The sequence below is a fragment of the Accipiter gentilis genome, unplaced genomic scaffold (assembly GCF_929443795.1).
Source record: "Accipiter gentilis unplaced genomic scaffold, bAccGen1.1, whole genome shotgun sequence".
NCBI classification, from domain to species: Eukaryota; Metazoa; Chordata; class Aves; order Accipitriformes; family Accipitridae; genus Astur; species Astur gentilis.
This window is the reverse complement of record NW_026060785.1, coordinates 10,447-29,050: the sequence shown is the minus strand read 5'-3', so window position 1 is coordinate 29,050 and position 18,604 is coordinate 10,447. Positions and strand designations below refer to the sequence as shown.

General features: G+C 60.7%; 1 long non-coding RNA gene across 2 annotated transcripts; it reads right to left on the bottom strand.

Moving 5' to 3' along the window:
• Window positions 1-8,338: 8,338 nt before the first annotated feature.
• LOC126036681 (uncharacterized) lies at window positions 8,339-9,476 on the bottom strand. 2 transcript variants are annotated; one of them, XR_007505226.1, is made up of 6 exons: window positions 9,342-9,476; window positions 9,091-9,153; window positions 8,865-8,955; window positions 8,687-8,766; window positions 8,494-8,567; window positions 8,339-8,396 (listed from the first exon to the last, which is right to left on the bottom strand). It is a non-coding gene; the product is annotated as an uncharacterized LOC126036681 (long non-coding RNA). The 2 variants fall into 2 exon arrangements; XR_007505225.1 differs by lacking the exons at window positions 9,091-9,153; window positions 9,342-9,476 and having other exon boundaries at window positions 8,865-9,027.
• Window positions 9,477-18,604: the final 9,128 nt, after the last annotated feature.

Here is an 18,604-nt window from a genome sequence, read left to right as displayed (position 1 = left end):
ATGCTGCCCCAGCACTATGCAGATTAGATTACAGCTGTTTTAAATAAAGTTCAAACTGCACCAGTTCAACTGAAGTGTTTTCCTTTGTTTATGGAGCAAGTCTTCTGTCAAAGTGATTGAAAGGCAAGTTCCTCATGCATAAAGACTCCTCTCCCTACAATACTCAGAAGGAAGCAGCCCAAGCTAGAGACAGTATTGCCAAGCGTGGTTCCTGTCCTTTAGGGTGAATCCCTCCAGCAGGCTTTTCTATGCTCTGGGAAACATCTGCGGTTATAACTTTGCAGCTGCTGTTGGCTCTAGCAGTCCTGTCTGAATCTGGTCCAGCGCAGGTCACCAAGAGTCAGTGCTAGAAGCAGCGCTTCTTAGCTGTTAGCAATTGCATCATCACATCGCTTCCTGGCATAGTGTCTTATCGCTGATCATCTGGGGACAGAGGTTTTTATTCGTTTGCCAGATGGAGCTGGTAGTAGGGCAAGTTCTTTCTGGAATACCTGAAGGAGAGAAAAGCTGTATGTGGCCTTCTTTCTCATTTTTGTTTTTACTGAAAAGCAAAGCAATCGGTGCTAGCTTTGCAAGATCCTCAGGGTTATCGACAAACCCCAGGTAAGTAAATGCCTAAACTAAAACAAACCCCAGTAACAAATGCATTGTTTTCTCTTGCTTCTGCCACAATGCATCCCCCTAAGACCCTAAACCCAATACTGAATGTATTTAATTGTGATTGTGCTGAACACAAGATGACCAGAGCCAGAAAATACCTTGGACTTGAAGGTGAGGGAGGCTCCTTGATGCCAGACTTCCTGCAAACTTTGCTGTTTTCTGTCTGCTTTCTTAGCTGGTTGCTGTGTGTGTGGCTTGGAGGTCCAGCTGGAGGGGGTGAGGGATGCATGATCAGTCTCCTTAAAGAGGAGCAGCTCTGCGTTGAGACTGTGTACGGTTAGTAACTTTGAGCAAGACGTTCCATTGCAGGAATTAACGTCTCCTGTGGTTTTACTTGTTAGGTCTAAGCAAAGAAGTGGTTCATGTGAAGTCGCCTCCGCTTCTGCTACTGCAGTGGGTTGGTGTAACTTCTTGCTACTGCTTCTGCAACTGCAGAAACTAGAGAGAGCAAGTAATAGAGGGGTTGGGGGGTCCAGCCGCAGCCCCCTGCTTCCTGGCCAGCTCTGCTGTTGCTCTGCCTTTCGTCGAGTGCTGCGGGGCCAGGTTGGACTAAGCAGAGTCCAGTGGGGTGTTTTCCGAGAAGGAGGCGAGGGGTGGGCTGTTGAGCACTGCCTGCTGCCTCCTAGCATGCTGGTCAGCATGGACTCCCTCCCCTCCCCTGTGCCTTCAGCCACCATCTACCCCTGGGGTGCCCAGCTCCGAGCGTGGCCCGAGTATGACTACCTGTGGTTGGTAGTCGGTTTGTTTTGTGTTTCCAGGTTTTCTTCCTTGGAATCATGTTGTCCACAAAGAAATGTCATTATCCATCCCATTTCTAATTCAGTATCTACCGATCTAGTGTGACCCAGAGCCTGTGTGAAGGAGGAGCCGCTCCAAAGGATCCTGCAGCGACCTGTTTGTCCACAATCCTTTCTTCGAGTCCACGTCTGGAACTGCAGGGGCAGTGCTTGTGTGCAGAGTCCCGGAACAGCAGCACTGCCAGGGAGCCCCAGCGCCTGCTGTGTCCAGAGCTGCTCTTTCCACCGCCACACTCTCCTCCTGAGCCCTTCTGGTGTTGTAAGGCCGGAGTGCTCCAGCAGCTTGGCCACAGTTCTCCTGTGTGGCCATCCTGTGACAGCAGGCAGGGGAAGGCACTGGGCACTGCTGGGACAGAGCTCGCCATGCTCCAGAGCAGCATTTGCGTCATGGAAGGAGACCCCCTCAGGGCAGTGCCTTAAGGCTTAGGTCTTCTTCCAAAGTTTCTCTCAAGAACATGCAGGCTCTGGCCATGTCCACCAAAAATTACCCTGTCCCGTATTTTTAAGCTGCTTTTTAAGCTCCAGACTAGCTGAACGAGAAGACATCCACTGTACATTTAATTGAGAAAGATGTACGCAAGACGCACCAGCTGGGGACTGATGCTGCCAGCAGGTTCAGCACCCCAGGGGAAGAGGAGGGCAGCCACCCTCTCTGGCTGGAAGCCTGTCGGGGCTTCAGCGTTTCAGCTTTGGTGGCCCCAGGCTGCTGCGGAGCCGTAGTCCAGTCTCTAGGGCTGCAGGGACCCATGCCAGGGGCTGTGTGGAGGGAGCTGGGTAGGGGCAGGGCTGCAGGAGGTGATTGCAGGGCTCTGACCCCAAGCAGACTGGCTGCAGCACTCGCGTTTGACCCCCAAACCTTGCCTCATCAGTGCCTTTACAGTAGCTGGAGATCCTCATACTTACACATGAGGAGTTGCAGGTGTGATCTGTACCAGCAGTGGCTTAGGAACCCGGACCGGGGCTAAGCCCCAGCAAGAGCCTTTGCACAGAGCTGTTGCTCTGCAGCTCCCCGGCTTGCCTCCCAAAACTCCTCATCCAGCAAAACCTCCCACGCTTATGCGGAGCTTTGATTCTCGGGGCTCCGCTGTTCCTCTTGCTGATGCTAATGCCCTTGGTGGCATCAGTTCCCATAATCACGGATTGCTATGTAAAATATTTATTGCAGGACTGATCCTTCTGAGATTGTTATCCTGGATGAAATGTCACAAATGACCGTATGGAAGGCTCTCACTTTGAAGACAGAAACCCTTTGAATCCAGGGAGGAAAAAGGTAAAGGATTGCACGTGAACGTGACCGTGCTCCTCAGCAAGCGACGGCGCACACCTACGCTTTTCCCACGCTTTGGCCGGCAAGGCTGAGCAAACGGCCTGTCCCTGGGAACAGGCAGGGAGGACCGTGGCATGCAAACCAGCTCCTCTCTGCTGGGGTGGTCCCCCGAACAGGGCAACGTCAGCAGCTGCTGGCAGGTCTTCCACTGATGATGCTCTCCCTCTTTTTCTCTTCCCTTCGCCTTTCCCCACTCCCGCTTTTCACGTTTAGGAATCTTGACTTTGAAGGAGAGGAGTGAGAGCGTGACTCGGGGATGTGCCAACGCAGACAGAGGGAGAAAGTGCTTTGTTTCAGTTGGAGGATTCCCATTAAAGCCATGCAGATGTTTTCAGTTATCCTTGGTGTGCTCCAGGCATTCAGTATCTCTAGACCAGCAAGCTGAGGGGAACGTCACAGTCAAGGGGAGTTTGGTGGTGTTAAGTCTGTGTGCGTACGTGCGTGTGGGGGTGTGGGTTTGTAGTGGTAGAGGGACTGCTATGGCTTTATCATTCAGTGCTCTTCTTTTAATACCTAATTCCTCCTCTTTTTTTTTCCTCTTTTTTTCAAATGTAAACTGGGAATGTCCAAAATAATTTTCTGTTATATTTGATGCATTCTCCACTTTCTTCTTCATCACGACCAGGTTTTTGGTGTGGTTTGGGGTCCTGGCTTTAATTCACTCTTATGTCTCTTACTGGTACGAGAGGGATGCCCTCTGCGGCAGGGCAGCATAGAGAGCGTCCAAGCAGTTGGCCTAAGGTGAAAGAAAAGCATTTGCTCCCTGCGCTCCAGTTTTACCTCTCTTGGTTGGTTTGGTTTTGGGTTTTTTTTTTTGCTTTGGCTCTGCCATCAGCCTGGGAGCTGCAAAATGCAGAACTGCCACCTTCTTGTCCCCTGGCTGTAAACTGCATCTAAGGGAGCACTTCAGGTATTTGATTTTGCATACACCGTATGGTCACAGGAGCGGCCAGATGAGACCTGGGGCTCTGTGTCCCTGGGCTGCTCCCTCTGTTGTTTCTCCACTTTCCTTCTGTATTGGATCTGGCTGAGTTGGAGTTCCTTTACCCCACAGCAGCCCTCGTAGTGCTGTGCTCTGTACTGGTAGCTAGAAAGCTGTTGATAACACAGCAGTGTTTTGGCCATGGCAGACAGCCAGAGCACACCCACACACCCAGGCATCCTCCACGTGGAGGCCACTTCCCACCTTGGCTGGCCAACGCAGCGCGCTGCCTACCTTCTTCAAGGACGTCAGCGGTTTGATGCTGACGAAGCCCATCTTGTTCTTCTGGACATGTTTCAGGAGGAAAGCATCCTTGGCCAGGTTCTCGTCAGAGAGGTGGAATTCCACCCTGGACACAACCCTCCTGGCCAGCTGCCAGTCAGGGACGGAGTAGCTGCAGTCCAAGAGATCAGCCCCCAGAACATCGCTCGCATCGCAGAAGCTCCCGGCAAAGCAGCAGGGACACGGGTGTGACTTGGTGGCCTTTGGGATGTGCAGCACTGCCCGGTCCCAGCCACAGCAGTGCAGATGGCAGAGTCTTGAGGAGCGGGGTGGCTCAGCTGTGCTCTGAAATGAAACGGAGTTTTATACTTTTAGAAGCGCGCTTGCCTTCATGCCCCCAGCATCGGTCCCTGCCACAAGTTACGCAGCACATGGCATTGCACAATCTTGCAGCCAGAGGTGCCTCATGAACAGAGCGCAATCTCTTTGATTACCAGGACACAGGCCAGGAGAGATCTTTGGCCTCCGGTTCACGGCAGTTGTCCCGACTCCCCCAGGCCACACACTGTTCACACAGCGGGAGCGAGAGGCCTGTGTCCTTGGTACCCTTGGGGTGTCCTTGCTAGCGCCGAATCCTCCAAGCACGAGGAGGGGATGTACTAACCCCATCCCTGGGATCCCATAGAGCGCAAACAGCCCCAGCGCCCCGACACCGGACGTTGGGCAGAATCCAGTCCTTTTCTGGGAGCACGCGGCGGCGGGTACCGTCTCCTCCGGGGTGTCACGCACCCAGGGAAAGGGCCGCCCCCTCCCAGGGGGATCCAGAGCTGCTGCTTTTCCCAGCAGGAGACTGAAAGACCTGACAGCACTACTGGAGCGAGGGCTGGGGGAAAGCGTGCCACCGAGCGACACCGCATGACCTTCCTTCGTGCCCTCGAGGTCCTTTTTCCTATTTCTGCCTCGCTCCGGTCAACGCAGCGAACAGAAGCGTGGGCAACCATCACAAACGCATTTGCCATCTGGCGCAAGGAGGCTGCGGCTGCAGCTTGGTCCCCGCTTGGCTCAGCTGAATCAACTTGTTGTTCTTCCCCCACCGGAAAAATACTGTTGAAAGCCAAGAGCATTTGCACCCGCAGACCCCGAGAGCCGCCTGTAGGCCCCGGGGCCACCCCAGCCTCCCTTAACCCTTTCCCTCCCCAGGAGGAGCTGGTGAGGCTCTTGGGGTGGGGCGGAACACAGCCCCCACATTCCTTCCGGGGAGACGCCAAAGAGTCCTTGGCAGCCAACAGCCAGAAGGGACCATGGCGCGGCCACCAACGCAGCTCCCACTGCCTGGGCCATGGGGCCCCCCGGCGCCCCAGCTTTTCCAGCCATTCGTGCTCCCCAAAACTTTCTACCCTCGAGGTAGGGACCGACCCCAACCCCTGCAGCCCAGGGATGCTCTTGGGGGGCAAGAGCAGAGGTGACCGCCGGCCATCGCTCCTGTCTCATTCTCTTAGGCTCAGCCAACCCGTGCCGCCTGCACACGCGGGAGCAGCCCTTCCCTGCAGCCCGGGCCCCCCGGGCCCCCCAGGCACCACCAGCAGGTATGGCACCCCAGTCTGCTCTGGCCCCTTCGCCATCCCCATCACACCCATTCCCCCGGCACTTTTCGCATGGGGGTTCAGCAAGCCCCGGTGAGCATCCTTGCCCTCGCCCGGGTGGCGCGTGCCCAGTAAAGCCCATCTGCAGAGAATTCCCCAAATATTTGGGGCCACCTCTCCCCTTTCACCTCCTAGATGCCAGTCTCCTCCCCGATTTGCAACCCTGTCCCACCGGCACAGCGGCTCACCCCGTGGGGATCACCCCGGCCACAAGCTCCCCACGCCCCTGGCCCAGAGCTGGGGGATGTCGGCCATCAGGGCCGGCTCAGCAGGTGCCCCTGGACAGCCACCCCGGCCCAGCACGGTTACCCCCTCACCCACACAGGTCTGCAGAGGGCTCCATGTGGCTGCCTCTTCGACCCCCGGGTCTTCTGCATCCAGTGGACAACCACCGACCTGCCTCCACTGGCCAGCGCCACGCTCGGCCAAGGCGCCGCTTCTCTGCCGGGTGCTGCCCTGTGGGGTCCCGGGGGCTGCGGGGCCCCCCAGGGCCAACCATGATACCTTGATACCTCACACACTACAAAAATCAGAGGAGTGGGGTGACCCCAGACCCTCTGGAGCTGCCAGTGTCCATCCCTGGCTACCATCACAGCGAGGGGCAGCTGGCACAGATCAACATCCCCAGCACGGCCACTCCTGTGGGGGCAGCCCCGGGCGGCGATGTCCACACCAGCCCCTGCGCTGCCACCAACAACGAAGCCCTTGGGGACACTGCAGGCGACCTTGCAGTGTCCGAGGAGATGGTCCTGGAAGAGGCCCTAAGGCTCTTCGGTTGCTCCCTGGATGGAGTGGGGGTCAGCCAGGATGCTCCCAGCAGGAGCTCCGTGCCCGAGGACGCTGGTGGCACCGGCGCAGACACCCCCGACCGCAACTTCAGCTCGCTCTCGCTGCCTGAGGAGATGCTCACCCCCGACTACTGCATCCCCGAGCTCAGCGACGCCATGCTGAGCCTCAAAATAGTCAACGGCGGCGGGATGGAGCCCCAGGAGCCGTGGCAGGGTGCGGGGATGGACCTGCCACCGTCCCCACCTGCCACGGCCGGCAAGCGGAGGAAGAGGCAGGCGCAGAGCTCCTTGCCAATGGCACCCAGCAAGCGCAGGGCTCTGGCAGCCAACGTGAGGGTGTGAGGGGGGGGTGGGGATTAGACAGGGGTGAGAGGGATGGAGATGGGGGGAGTGGGGGGGGTGGGAGAGGAGGGGTGGGGTATATGGCAGGGGGGGTGGGCGGGGGTGGCTAGGGAGGGGTTAGACCAGCTTGGATGGGACCTTTTCTCTTGGCTTTTCAATTAAAAGCTGTTTCTCCAGAACCGCTCGGTGCCTATGTGGGAGGGGGAGGGAGCACAGGGGGCACCGGGAAACAGCCCCCAAGAGGTGCAAAAGCCCCACTGAGCCCCAAATCCGAGCCAGCAAGCCCCGAGGGGAACCCAGCCACCCCCAGGGCCCAGTCACCACCAGCGGGGCAGGCGATGGTGGGGGGGGGACGGGAACGGGAACAACTCCCCTGTCCCCTTCCCCAGGGGAAGCAGCCCTTTGGTGGGGAAGCCAGGACAGACAGGTCCCTGCAGGACTCATGGACACGGCCCCACGCAGAAAGCAGCACAGAGCCCCTGCGACAACAACAGACCTTGGGGGCCGGGGGGGACACGGGCACACACGACAACAAGGGCTGCAAGGCCTTCGTCTTGAACACCACCAGCGTCCCCTCCAGTGGGGACAGGGCTCGGTGCACAGCCCTTCAAAGCCTCAAGACCATCACGGCCTTCCTCGGGTCCCACTGACCTCAGCCCCCAAGAGCCCAGCTTTGCCTCACTGACACAGCAACATAACCCCAAATCACCCCAAGATTGGCGAGGGAGGGAGCTGCAGGCCAGGCAGGGACCCTCCTCCGCTTGTCTGGCTGCGCCTTGGGCAGCTGCAAGACCAGGAAGGGGGGAGAAAAAATCAGAAGGAAAAAAAAAAAAAAAATCACTGCACCGGCCAGAAAGTGCCTGAAAACTTCATCCCTCTTCATTGCCCATTTCCCATGCGAGCTCCACAACCTGGGAGCAACTCAGCCAATAGAACTTCGAGAACCAGACTCACAGCCTGCTGCAGCTGGCCCTGCTCGAGCAGCCGAGGTGGGCTGGATGATCTCTAGAGGTCTCTTTCAGCATCCATTCTGTGCTGCTGTGACTCTGTCTCTATCATGGTTTAAGCTATAAAAATGAGAGCTATAAAAATGGAACGCTGTGTTAAGAGCACAAGGCTCTGCTAGCAACGACCTTGCTGTGGCTCCTTGCTGTGCTGAGCCCAACCGCGTTTTTAAGAGTAGATTCTTAGTGTGAGCAAAAGTGTGATTATTTTATTTTGTAATTTATGTAAATAAAGTGGGTTTGGTTTGTTTTTTTTTTTAAATAAGACTCTTCCAGAGCTCAGGTCAGGCTGAACCTGAGGGAAAGGGGCAGACCCTCGCAGAGGGCAGAGCCACATCATGATAGGGGGGCCAGCAGGATCAGGGGGCCATGCGACACCCCCTGCTCACGTCCTGCCGGCTCCAGGAAGATGGTTGCACAAAGGACTCGGGGCGCAGCTCCAGGGACAGGGGTTTGGTGACCTGGCTCCAGCGCCTCTGGGGCCAGGGGCTAGGAGCTGTCGGGGGCTTCGGAGCTGTCGGGGGCTTCAGGGCTGTCAGGGGCTTCGGGACTGGGGGCTGCAGCCCTCCGCTTCAGAGGGACGATGCAGACGCTGTTCTTGGCCTCTTTGACTCTCCACCACCGGCCAAGCCTGCAGATGAGAGAGATGGGGGCTACCCTCCGCCGGGTCCTTGGAGGAGCAGGGGGGGGCTGTGCCCCTGGGCAGCACCAGGGAGGGGGGACAGTACCGGTGCTGCTGTCCAAGGCCAGCCACCAGGAAGTCACCGGCTGCAGAGAACTTGAGGCTGTTAACAAAACCCACCTGGAGGGGACAGGGCAGGGTGAGGGGCTCTGGCAGCCTCCTCCTGCCGCCCAGGGAGGGGAGCCCCCGCCCAGAGATGCCCCAAGCCCAGCTCCAATCCCCCACCTCCCCATCCATACCAACGGGATGTCCCAGAGGGGCTCCAGCTTCCGAAATCCCTCACCGCACTTCCAGAGCTTCACGCTGGCGCTGTGGGAGCCTGGGGCAGAGAGAGAAGACTGCCATGCACTCCCACCCAGGTAAGGGAGCAGGACGCCCCCCTCTCCACACCCCCACTCCAAAGCAGCTGCCACACACCTGTAGCCAGGAGGTCCCTGTTGCGCAGGGCGGCCACTGCTGAGATCCAGTATGGCTGCTGCAGGCCCTAGGCATCCTGCATGCCATGTGCCTGCCGGGCCAGTGCCAGCGGCTTCTTTTTCGTTAGCCCCCACAGGGCTAGGGACCTGCCAGGGAGGGAAGGGGCGAGGGGGCCAAGGGGGGCACCGCCTGCGCACCCCAGGCACCACCCCGGCCCTGTGCTCACCCGTCATCGGCGCCTGACACCATGTGCTCCTCACTGATGAGCTGGATACAATCGATGGAGCCCCTGTGAAGAGAAGGGGCAACTGCCATCAGTTATGAGCATGCTTTGGGATCCTATTTAGGAGACAAGGGCTCACCGGGGCATCAGCATCCCCACAGTGCCGGCAGGCTCCTAGTGATGCTTGGCACCTGCACACCGCTGCCCCAGCCTGACCCCCCTGCCTGCAGCCCCCTCTCCCGCCCCAGACCTACTGGTGCCCGTAAAACACAAGCTGCGACTCCTCCGGGATCTTCCAGAGCCGCACGGTACCGTCCCGGCCCCCTGCCGTCACACAGCACTCCCGGCTCAGGCTGTCCAGCCCCGTGATGACATCCTGGTGCCCGAACCTGGAGAAGGAGATGGCAAAGTGCTGTGGCAAGCAGGGCCCTCTGCTACCACAACTCCCCCGGGCCTGCTGGCTCTTGTGACTTCTGACATCCCCAGGCAGGAGTGGCTGCGCAGCTTGCGGTGCGGGCAGGAGGCAGAGCTGCCCTTCCTGCTGGGGACGTGGAGGGGAGGATGCTGCTGGAGTCAGAGCATTGGTGGCTTTGTAGCTCCCGAGCTCGGCCACGTCAGCCCAAAGCAGCACAGGATCCTTGGACGGTGGGAGGCAGAAAAAGGGATTCGCCCCGGCGTGGCCCCGCAGAGGGGAGGGAAGGCTTCAGTTTCAACTTTGGCTTCAGCTTTGGCGTGGCCTTCTCCTTCCCTCTGTTTCAACAGCCCAGCAGAGCAGCTGGTGCTTTGTGGCAAAGATGAAGCGCGTGGACAGGCGTTGTCCTAGACCACTGGAAAGAGTGGCTGTCCTGCCACTCTCCGGAGGCTGCCGGGTCCTCCTCCAGCTGAGGTGTCTCCTTTCCTGTTAGACCTCAGGAAGAGGAGATACCCCAGCCTGCAGAGCATCCTAGGGCTGGGGCTCCAGCGTTGTCTCTGCCTGAGCAGAGTCCTCGCTGGGGACTGAGTGTGACCTCATCCGTGCCCTCGTCATCTGTAAACTCAGCCGTGGTAGGTTAAACCTCGACTTCAGCCTTCCTCGTCCCAGGATGAGGAGTGTCTGAGTTGCCAGGGAGGAGACCAAGGGGCTGGTGTCTTTGCTTGGGCCTTGAAGGACTGTGGGGACAAAGCAGCAGAGGTGAGGTGACAGCCCCATATCCCTTCCAGGCAGGGCACATCGCACCTCACGATTCCCAGGGCCAGGAGGGAACCAGGGGGCAGATGGCTCAGCTGGAAGCTGCTGGTTAGGAATACGCCCCTCCCGAAACACCCCTCTTCCCACAGATGTGCTGGGAGCAGAGCCCCCCTTGCCCAGGCTGGGGGGGGAGCTCCATGCCAAGGTCCTTCCTCCTCCCCACTGCCCTCACTCACTCTCTCTGATGTACTTGTGCTCGTTCTCGTGCTCATCCACATCCCGTCCAAGGAGTCCTGGGGGGACACAGCATGTCAGGGACCCACTGGCCATCAGGGACCCACCAGCCAGCCTGTCTGGCCACACAGTTCCCTGGGGAGGGCTGACCCCAGGGTGCAGCATCGGGGAGGGGATGGATGAGCCTCCTGCCAGCCCTACCTGTGCAGGCAGGAGTGGGAGAGAGTGAAGGGGTGCCCCACAGGTCCTGCACTGGGACACAGGGACCCTGGGAGAGAAAGGGACCCTGGGGCTAGGGGCTCACCGATGAACCTGACAGCCTCCAGCCGCAGGGACTCCTGCGGGCTCCGCAGGTAGGTCTGGCTCTTCCACAGGTAGTACGTGGCCCTGCTCCTCTTCCTGGCCAGCTGGAGAGAAGGGTGCAGAGTTGGCACAGAGATGGCCCCCCCGTTGGGCCATCCCTCCACCAAGGACCACCCTTCTTCTCCCCAGCAGGACATTCCCAGCTCTCCGCTCTCCGCATTGGGGTTCGGAGGGAGCAGAGGGCTCCCAGGCAATGCTAGGGTGCCATCCTGGTGGCGGGGTCCCCTTTGGGACCCCGGAGGTGAGGACAGCCTGGAGCAGAGCCTGTTCCAGGAGGGTGCATGCAGCTGTGGGGACACTGCCCTTGGTCCCCTCTGCTGGGCACGGGCAGGGCTTACCCAGGGCAGATCCCAGGGGTGTTCGGGCTATGCTTACCAAGCACTCGCAGATCCTCCATGCCTGCGCCGTCTCGGCCAGTCGCACCAGCTGCCTCCACTTCAGGAACTGGCCAGCGCTGCGGAGGGCTTCCTGGGAGGCCTGGTGAGCAGCACAGATGCTACCACCACCATGGGGGGCACAGGACCCTGTGTCCTCCCTCCTGGTGGGGCTCAGAGCCTGTCCTGGACCATGCAGGGAAGACGCACCAGCTGGGGACTGATGCTGCCAGCAGGTTCAGCACCCCAGGGGAAGAGGAGGGCAGCCACCCTCTCTGGCTGGAAGCCTGTCGGGGCTTCAGCGTTTCAGCTGTGGTGGCCCCAGGCTGCTGCGGAGCCGTAGTCCAGTCTCTGGGGCTGCAGGGACCCATGCCAGGGGCTGTGTGGAGGGAGCTGGGTGGGAAAGGGACCCACCTGCCCATCCACCAGGCAGCAGGAGGAAAAAGGCAGCAGTGGGCAGGGAGGGGGGCTCTGCCTGTTCCTAGGGACTCAACAAGCTAGACCTCACAGTGCAGTGTCAGCATTGCCCTCCCCAAAGGACCAGTCAGGTTGGGAATCCCACCTTGGCCACACTCTCGTCCTGGTCATGCAGGTGAAAGAGCAGCGGCAGCAGGCTGTCCCACACCACCTTCTTCATCTTCTTCTTTTCAGCACCCACCACGAGCCCCATTGCAATTTGGAAGAGATGGATGGAGAGCTCCTGCACCGTGTCCAGCTCCTGGGGGAAGAGGGGAGGAGGACCTCAGCCACAAGCCCATGGCAAGCAAGGGGCTGACATGGAGACAGACATCCCCAAAATGGCTGCAGGCAGCCCTGCTGCAAAAGGCAGCAAGCTGCGGCATGCAGATGGTCTGCCCAGGGAGACTGGGGTCTCCGGGGCTGAGGGCCAGAGAGGGAGGCCCTGCAGAAGGCTGGAGGATGCTGCCAGAGCAGGGTGTGCATTGGTGGGGCTCAGCACGCCTGCTGCCATCCTGCCACCACTGTCCCCCGCTGCGGCAGGGAGGCCGAGCCGGAGTGAGTCCTTGGTGGGGGGTTTGTGACACAGCACGGAGCCACCAAGGGCAGCAATGGGGTCTGGGGACTGCAGGGCAAAGCATCCCCCTGCAGAGCACAGGGGCTGCAGTGGGAGGCGTGAATGGAGGTGCCCAGGAAGGGGGACATGGGGCTCTCCCCCAGCCTTACATTGTTGAAAAGCAGCAGGAGCTTTCCAGCCAGTGCCAGGGCAGTGAGGCTGAGTCTCTTCCCCTCCAGCAGCCAGAGCATGTTGCCAAGCACGGGCAGGGCCGCGGCGCTGGCATCACTGTCATCATCCAGCAGCTGGTCCATAACGTACGGCAGCAGGATAAGGGCTTTCCTTTCCTGTGTGAGACATGCCACCTCCTTTTTGTAAAGGAGCCACCGATCACAGGGGTGAAAACCCTCTCCACGAACACCGGCCTCCCCACTGGGTTCTCTGCAGGCAGTGCAGGTTACGAGGGCAAGGTCCCGGCAGACAGGGCTCACCAGCATGCCCATGGGAAGAGCAGGGCACAGAGGGGGAGGACAGACAGCACTGGCTCCTTGCCAGCCCTTCGGCTGCCCCCTTCTCCACCAGACCCCCCTGGATAGGCTGGTGGGTGACTGGCGCTGCCTGGAAAGCTGCCCAAGCTGCCAGCAGCCCCTGCCATGGCTGCTGTGTTTCACCCTGGGGCTCAACACCTCACGGCCAGGCCCTGCAGACCCCACGCTCAGGCCGGTTGCTCTGCCGCCAGCATCCCTGCTGGGACGTGCTGGCAGTGGGAGCCCGTTCCCGTCAGCACTGCTGCTTCTCTCCTTGGCATGGCACAGCCATGGGGCAGAGGGCCGGGGAGGCAGGAGAGCTGGCAGCAGCCAGCACAGCCCACAATGCCCAGGAAAGCCTGAGCTGCCACGTTACCCACTGTTCCACCCTGGGCTGCTGTCCCGGCTGCCCCCTACTCACTGTGTCAGGCCTCTCGGTGAGCCTGAGGATGGCCCTGAGCACCAGGCTGGGCATCCCCAGGCACTGGCTCTGCAGATAAATGGGGAAGATTTCCAGGGCACGGACCAGCTCTTCACTGATGTTGGTAAAGTCCAGCATCTGAAACACAGGCAGTGGGAGCTGGTGAGGTGTGGTGCTGGCTCCAACCATCAGCTCAGGACAAGGACGCAGGGCAAGACCAAGCCCAGACAGAGAGAGGCAGCAGGGATTGCAGAGAGTCCCCGTGCCCCACACCACAGCACATTGCTTGCTCATCTGCTCCTCCATGGTACCAACCAGAGCCCACCCACTGCCCCAGCTTTCCCCACAGTGGTGGGCATGGGAGAACCGAGCATCGGGGGGAGCTTGGAGTGGTGCCATCAGGCTCACCTCAATGAAGAAGACCATAGTGACCATCTTCCAGGTGGGGTCCTCTGTCCGGAGGAGCTCTACCAGATGGCAGAAGATGGCGGAGCGCAGGCGCCTTGGCATCTTCATCATCTCCCTGACGGGGAAGGAGGCACTGTCAGGCCTGAGCCAGGCAGGCACATCTTTTGGGGGTTTGCACCAGCCTGGACATCGCCAGTCTGTACCACTTTCTCCAAGTAATGGGGACCCCACTGCCATCAGCCCCAAGGGAGGGGGTGGCATGGGGTACCCTGTCCCCAAGGAGCAGGGAGAAGGGGCTCTCACCTGGCGATAATGCGCGCTCCCATGAGGTGGGTCTGGGAGCTGAGCAGGGTGTCCCAGCCACCCTGCGCCTCGATGGCCAGTACCTGGCTCTCAAAGCCCATGCTGCAGAGCAGCACTTTCATGGACTGCACCGCAGACCTGCACAAGGAGAAATGCTTAGCTCCCACCCTGGCTTGGCTCCGGGTGGTTGGCAGGGATGAGAGGAAAGGGATGGAGCACCTGATGGGAGTGAGCTGATCCTGTCGGTGCTCCGTCCAGAAGATGTGCACTTCCTGCAGCGTCAGCTCCGTGGTGAATGACGCTTGGAAAAGCAGCGCCAGGAAAAGCTGGGGGAAAATTGCCTCCACCTGCCACAGGCAGACAGGCTGCAGGAGGATCTCGCTTATCGCCCTGGTTGCCTGCAGAAGACACCCGGACGCTGAGATGTCCCCTCATCCCTGGGGAGGTCAAGCCTTGGGGCGGGCAGGGAAGGGGAGCAGGGGCCCCGGACAGCTGAGACCAGCCCCGGAGGTCAGCAAGGCTTCGTCCAGCAACTCACAGCCAGGGAGAGGATGCGCGGGTTGTCCTTGGTGGAGGTGGAGGTCTTGCGCAGTGACTGGTTCACCAGCAAGCTGAGCAGCTCCCTCAGCACCTTGTCCGCAGCCCGGAGGTCAGACATCATCGCCCTCCACATGGCCCTGGCGACACTGCAGGGACACGGGGCTCTGTCAGCAGGGACACCCCAGAGGATGGCCGGGCTGAAATCCCTCGGGAGGGTCTTGGGGCCCCTCTCCTCGTGTGAGAGGAGCCCCCAAAGGCTGGTGGTCCCCTTACCGGGTGCACGTCGGGGAGCACTGCAGCAGGCTGGCCACCAACTCCCTGGGGTGTTTGCGCACAAGCACCACCAGGGCCCTGTCCAGGCTTTTGCGGGCTACCACCGCCCTGACGGAGGGCCGGCTTCTGTAGATGGCCCACACGACGTTCAGCACCTGGAGGGGAGACACGGGCGGGAGTGGGGATGTCAGCATGGTGAACGCGGCCATTTCCCCAGCTCCTACTGGGAGCTGCTTCCGTTCCTAGTGCGGTATGCCAGCTCGAGACGGCGTCAGTGCTAGCCAGGCACAGAGCCAGGGGAGGAACAGTCCCCCAGTGGGCTGGAGCATCAGCTGTGCCACCCATGGGCTATTCACCTGCCCCGGCTGGAAGGCACGGTCCGCCACAAGGACATCCACCATGTGGGCAGCCAGCCTGATGCTGTAGGCGCTTGGGTGTCTCAAGCTCTTGATAGCCATGAGGATGATGTCTGCCTGGTCGGAGGACTGGAGGTATTTTGTGAACATCTGCAGGATGAAGGAGAGGAGGGGAGATTTGTTGCCTCACCCAGAGCATCACCCAGAGCATCTTGACTGTGCAGTGAGAGCGGGGCACGGAGCCAGGCTGCGCTGGGGAGGAGACTGATGGTGGGCATCAGGGTCCCGCAGGGGACTGAAGCTCCCTGAGGGCCTTTGCCTAGGGAACAGCGTGAGCCCCTGTCATCCCCACGCATCGGGTGTCCCTTCACTCACACTGAGCCAAAGGCACTTCTTACCAAGAAGATTTTGCGGGTGTGGCTGATTTTCAAAAGCTGCCAGGGCTTCATTGCTTGCCAGTCCTCCTGGAGCTGCAGCTGCTCTGTGCCATGCAGCCAGGGCCACCTGCCTGGGGGGGAGCAAAAACGGGGTGCTTAGAGAGAGGGTGCAGAAGTGGAAGTGCAGTCTGAGAGCATTGGGCAGAAAAGTTGCTGGCAAAGAAAAAGGGCACCAGACAGGTCCAGGGAGCAGATACCCAGGGAGGGTCCAGGGCTATTGTGAGTGGGGGCAAGGCAAAATGACTTTTCAGACTGCAGGCAGGCAGGCAGGTTGGATAAGGCTTTCTCTCGTCAAGGAGAGTGGCCCCTGACTGCCCATGCCTGGGGGATCCAGCCCGACACAGCTTGTCTTACTTCTCTGCTGCAGGACAAACGTGTGCAGGTGATAGAGAGCTTCTGCAGCCTCAGGACGCATCCCCTTGTCCTTGCAGGTGCAACAGAGGGTGAGGTGCCCCACCAGCTTCCCCAGCATTACAAACTGATGTGTCTTGGAGCACTGATGCCTGCGGACTGTGGCTTGGGCAAAGCAGGGGCAGACCTGGGGGAAGAGAGGCAGTGTGAGCACAACGAGAGCCCCAGCTGCTCCCAGAGCAGCTAGGCAGCAGCCAAGAGCAGGGCAGGGCTGCCGGACCCAGGTTCCTGCCTGTGCCCGGGGCAGCCCTGCCCTGCCCTGCCCTGCCCTGCCCTGGGAGAGAGCATCGACAGGACAGGGGCAGGGCAAAGACCCCTGCTCCCGACCTGCTGGCTGGGTGTCCAGCTTCCCTGGGAGGTGCCGGGGCTCAGGGGCACAGGGACAGGGCACTGGGGAGGTGCCGGGGCTCAGGGGCACAGGGACAGGGCACTGGGGCTGCCCAGACCAGGAGCTCGGTACCTGCGGCAGGGAGTAGGTGGTGATGAAGTTCACCAGCCTGGCGATCCGTGCCATGGCCCTCTCCTGCACCTCTGCCAGCTGGGAATCGGTGAAGGGCAGCAGCAGCTGGGAGGAGAAAAGCTGCTGGTGTGCCAGGGAGGTGGCATGGCACAGCATGGCACAGCCAGGCTTGCTCTGGGGCAGTGCCTGGGATGGGGCATGTGTCCTTCTTGCCCCTCACAGCAACCTGCTGCGGGCAGGCAGGTCACTGCATCCTGCTTCTGCTGCTGCCTCTGCTGCCTTCCATTCACTCACTCCCCACCAAAAAACATCCCTCTGCCTCCCACCCAAGGACTCCAAGGCTTTGGGGTGACCACCTCACTGGGGACCTGTGGTGGGGGCTCTGGGATATGGCCCATGGTGAAGCTGGAGGGGGAAAGCCCCAGGGCTGGGCTCCCCTTGCCAGACAGGCAGGTCCATCTGGGAGGCAGTGTTGGGGAGGACGGGCAGCGGGCAAGGCTGCAGAGGTGGCGTGGGCTGGGGCAGGAGAAGGGGCTCTGGCGGGAGCCAGGAGGCAGGGGGGTGGGGGGGGGGGGCATGGCTGGTAAGGAGAGACATTCCCTGCCCCCCTCCTTGCACCAGGTGCTGGGGGTGGGCACCGCTCAAGCCAGGGGTCACTGCCCATGGGGACCCTGTGCCAAGGTCAGACCTCCAAGATGTTCTGCAGCTCCACGATGCCAAGGGTGCCGGCACTGCGTACCAGCACCTGCAGCATGCTGTCCATCGTGGCCAGGGTCTGTGAGGGGGACAGAGTCTTGGGGGCAGCCCTGGAAGCCTGGCAGGGGACGGCCGTGGCCCTGCGGTGCCCAGGAAGGGGCCTCGCAGCCAGGGAACTCCCCATGGTTCACCCCCTGGCACACCTTGGAGTAGAGTGAAGCATCAGGGCCCTGAGTGTCCTCCTGAGGAGGCAGGTGGAAGATGTTGCAGAAGCAGGCATACAGGAGGCTGTTCTTCTTCTCCTGCAGAAGCAGCCCCGCTCTGCTGCGGGGACAGAGGAGGAGGCAGACCCTGGGCTTAGAGACCTGAGCTGAGCCCCATGCCATGGGGGACCCCTCAACCCTCCATGACACTGGCACTTGCCTTTGCGGGGAAAACCCTGTGGCACCCCCTGCCCTGTTCTCTGCCTCCCTCTCAGACCCAGGACTGGGGATGCCCCCCACCTGGGACCGGTGCCATCGGGGCCACCAAGCTGGGGGCTGGGGCAGGTACCTCATGGAGATGATGGCCAGCATGGCTTGCTGCTGCACCATAATGCCCTGGGGGCCAGCGGGCTCCTCTTGCAGCAGCACCTGGGGAGCACAGCAGCGTGGGACAGCTCAGGATGGGGCAGTTTCCTTCGCCCAGCAAGAGCCTGTGGGGCTGGCAGAGCCCAGGTGCCCCCATCCTGGCACCCCCTCCCCACCCAGCACCCAGTGGTCCCAAGCCCCATGGCTGGAAGGGCTGTGCCCGTCACAGAGCCACAGGCTGGCCAAGGGACCTGCAAACATCCAGCCAGGCCGCCCAGGTGGCTTTGGAGCATCTCCAAGGATGGAGACCTGGAGCAGTGCTCATCCGCAACCCCCCTGCCTGGCCAAGCTCTCATCTGCCCCCGGGGCTGTGTCGCTGCCTGCTGCCCCTGCCCCTGCCCCTGCCCCTGCCTCAGCCTGACTGGCCGTCCCCTCACCTCGATGGTCTCCACCACCTCTGGCTGGCAGAAGTAAAGCATGTCCCACGCAGCGGAGTCCACGCTGGTGGTGCTGCAGACGGTGCAGATGGAGGCCAGAAACCTCAGCTTCTGGGCCTCTTGCTGCCAGCCAGGGAGGAGACAGACAGACAGACAGTGTCAGGGGGGAGAGACAGCCAGGTGGGGGGCCCAGCACAGCCCCCAGCACCTCCTGAGCACGGGACAGGGGCCGAAAGACAGGCTGGGAGACACGGGCACAGCCTCATAGAAGTGGCCACGGATACCTTTGGTCTGCTCCTGAGGAAGGCTCGAATGATGTCCAGGGTATTGTCTTCCTCCCTGGGCAAAGCCAAGGCAGAGCAGCACAGATCTGGCCAAGAGAGAGCAGGAAGGGCTGGGGGGCAAGCAGCAGGGAAAACCCGAGCCCTCTGCCCAGCTCCCAGGGATGCCACAAGCCCTTGCTCAAGGCTGGGACACCGGTGTCCCCTGTGTGCCCCAGGAGAGAGGGTGTGATGCTGGAGGGCAGCA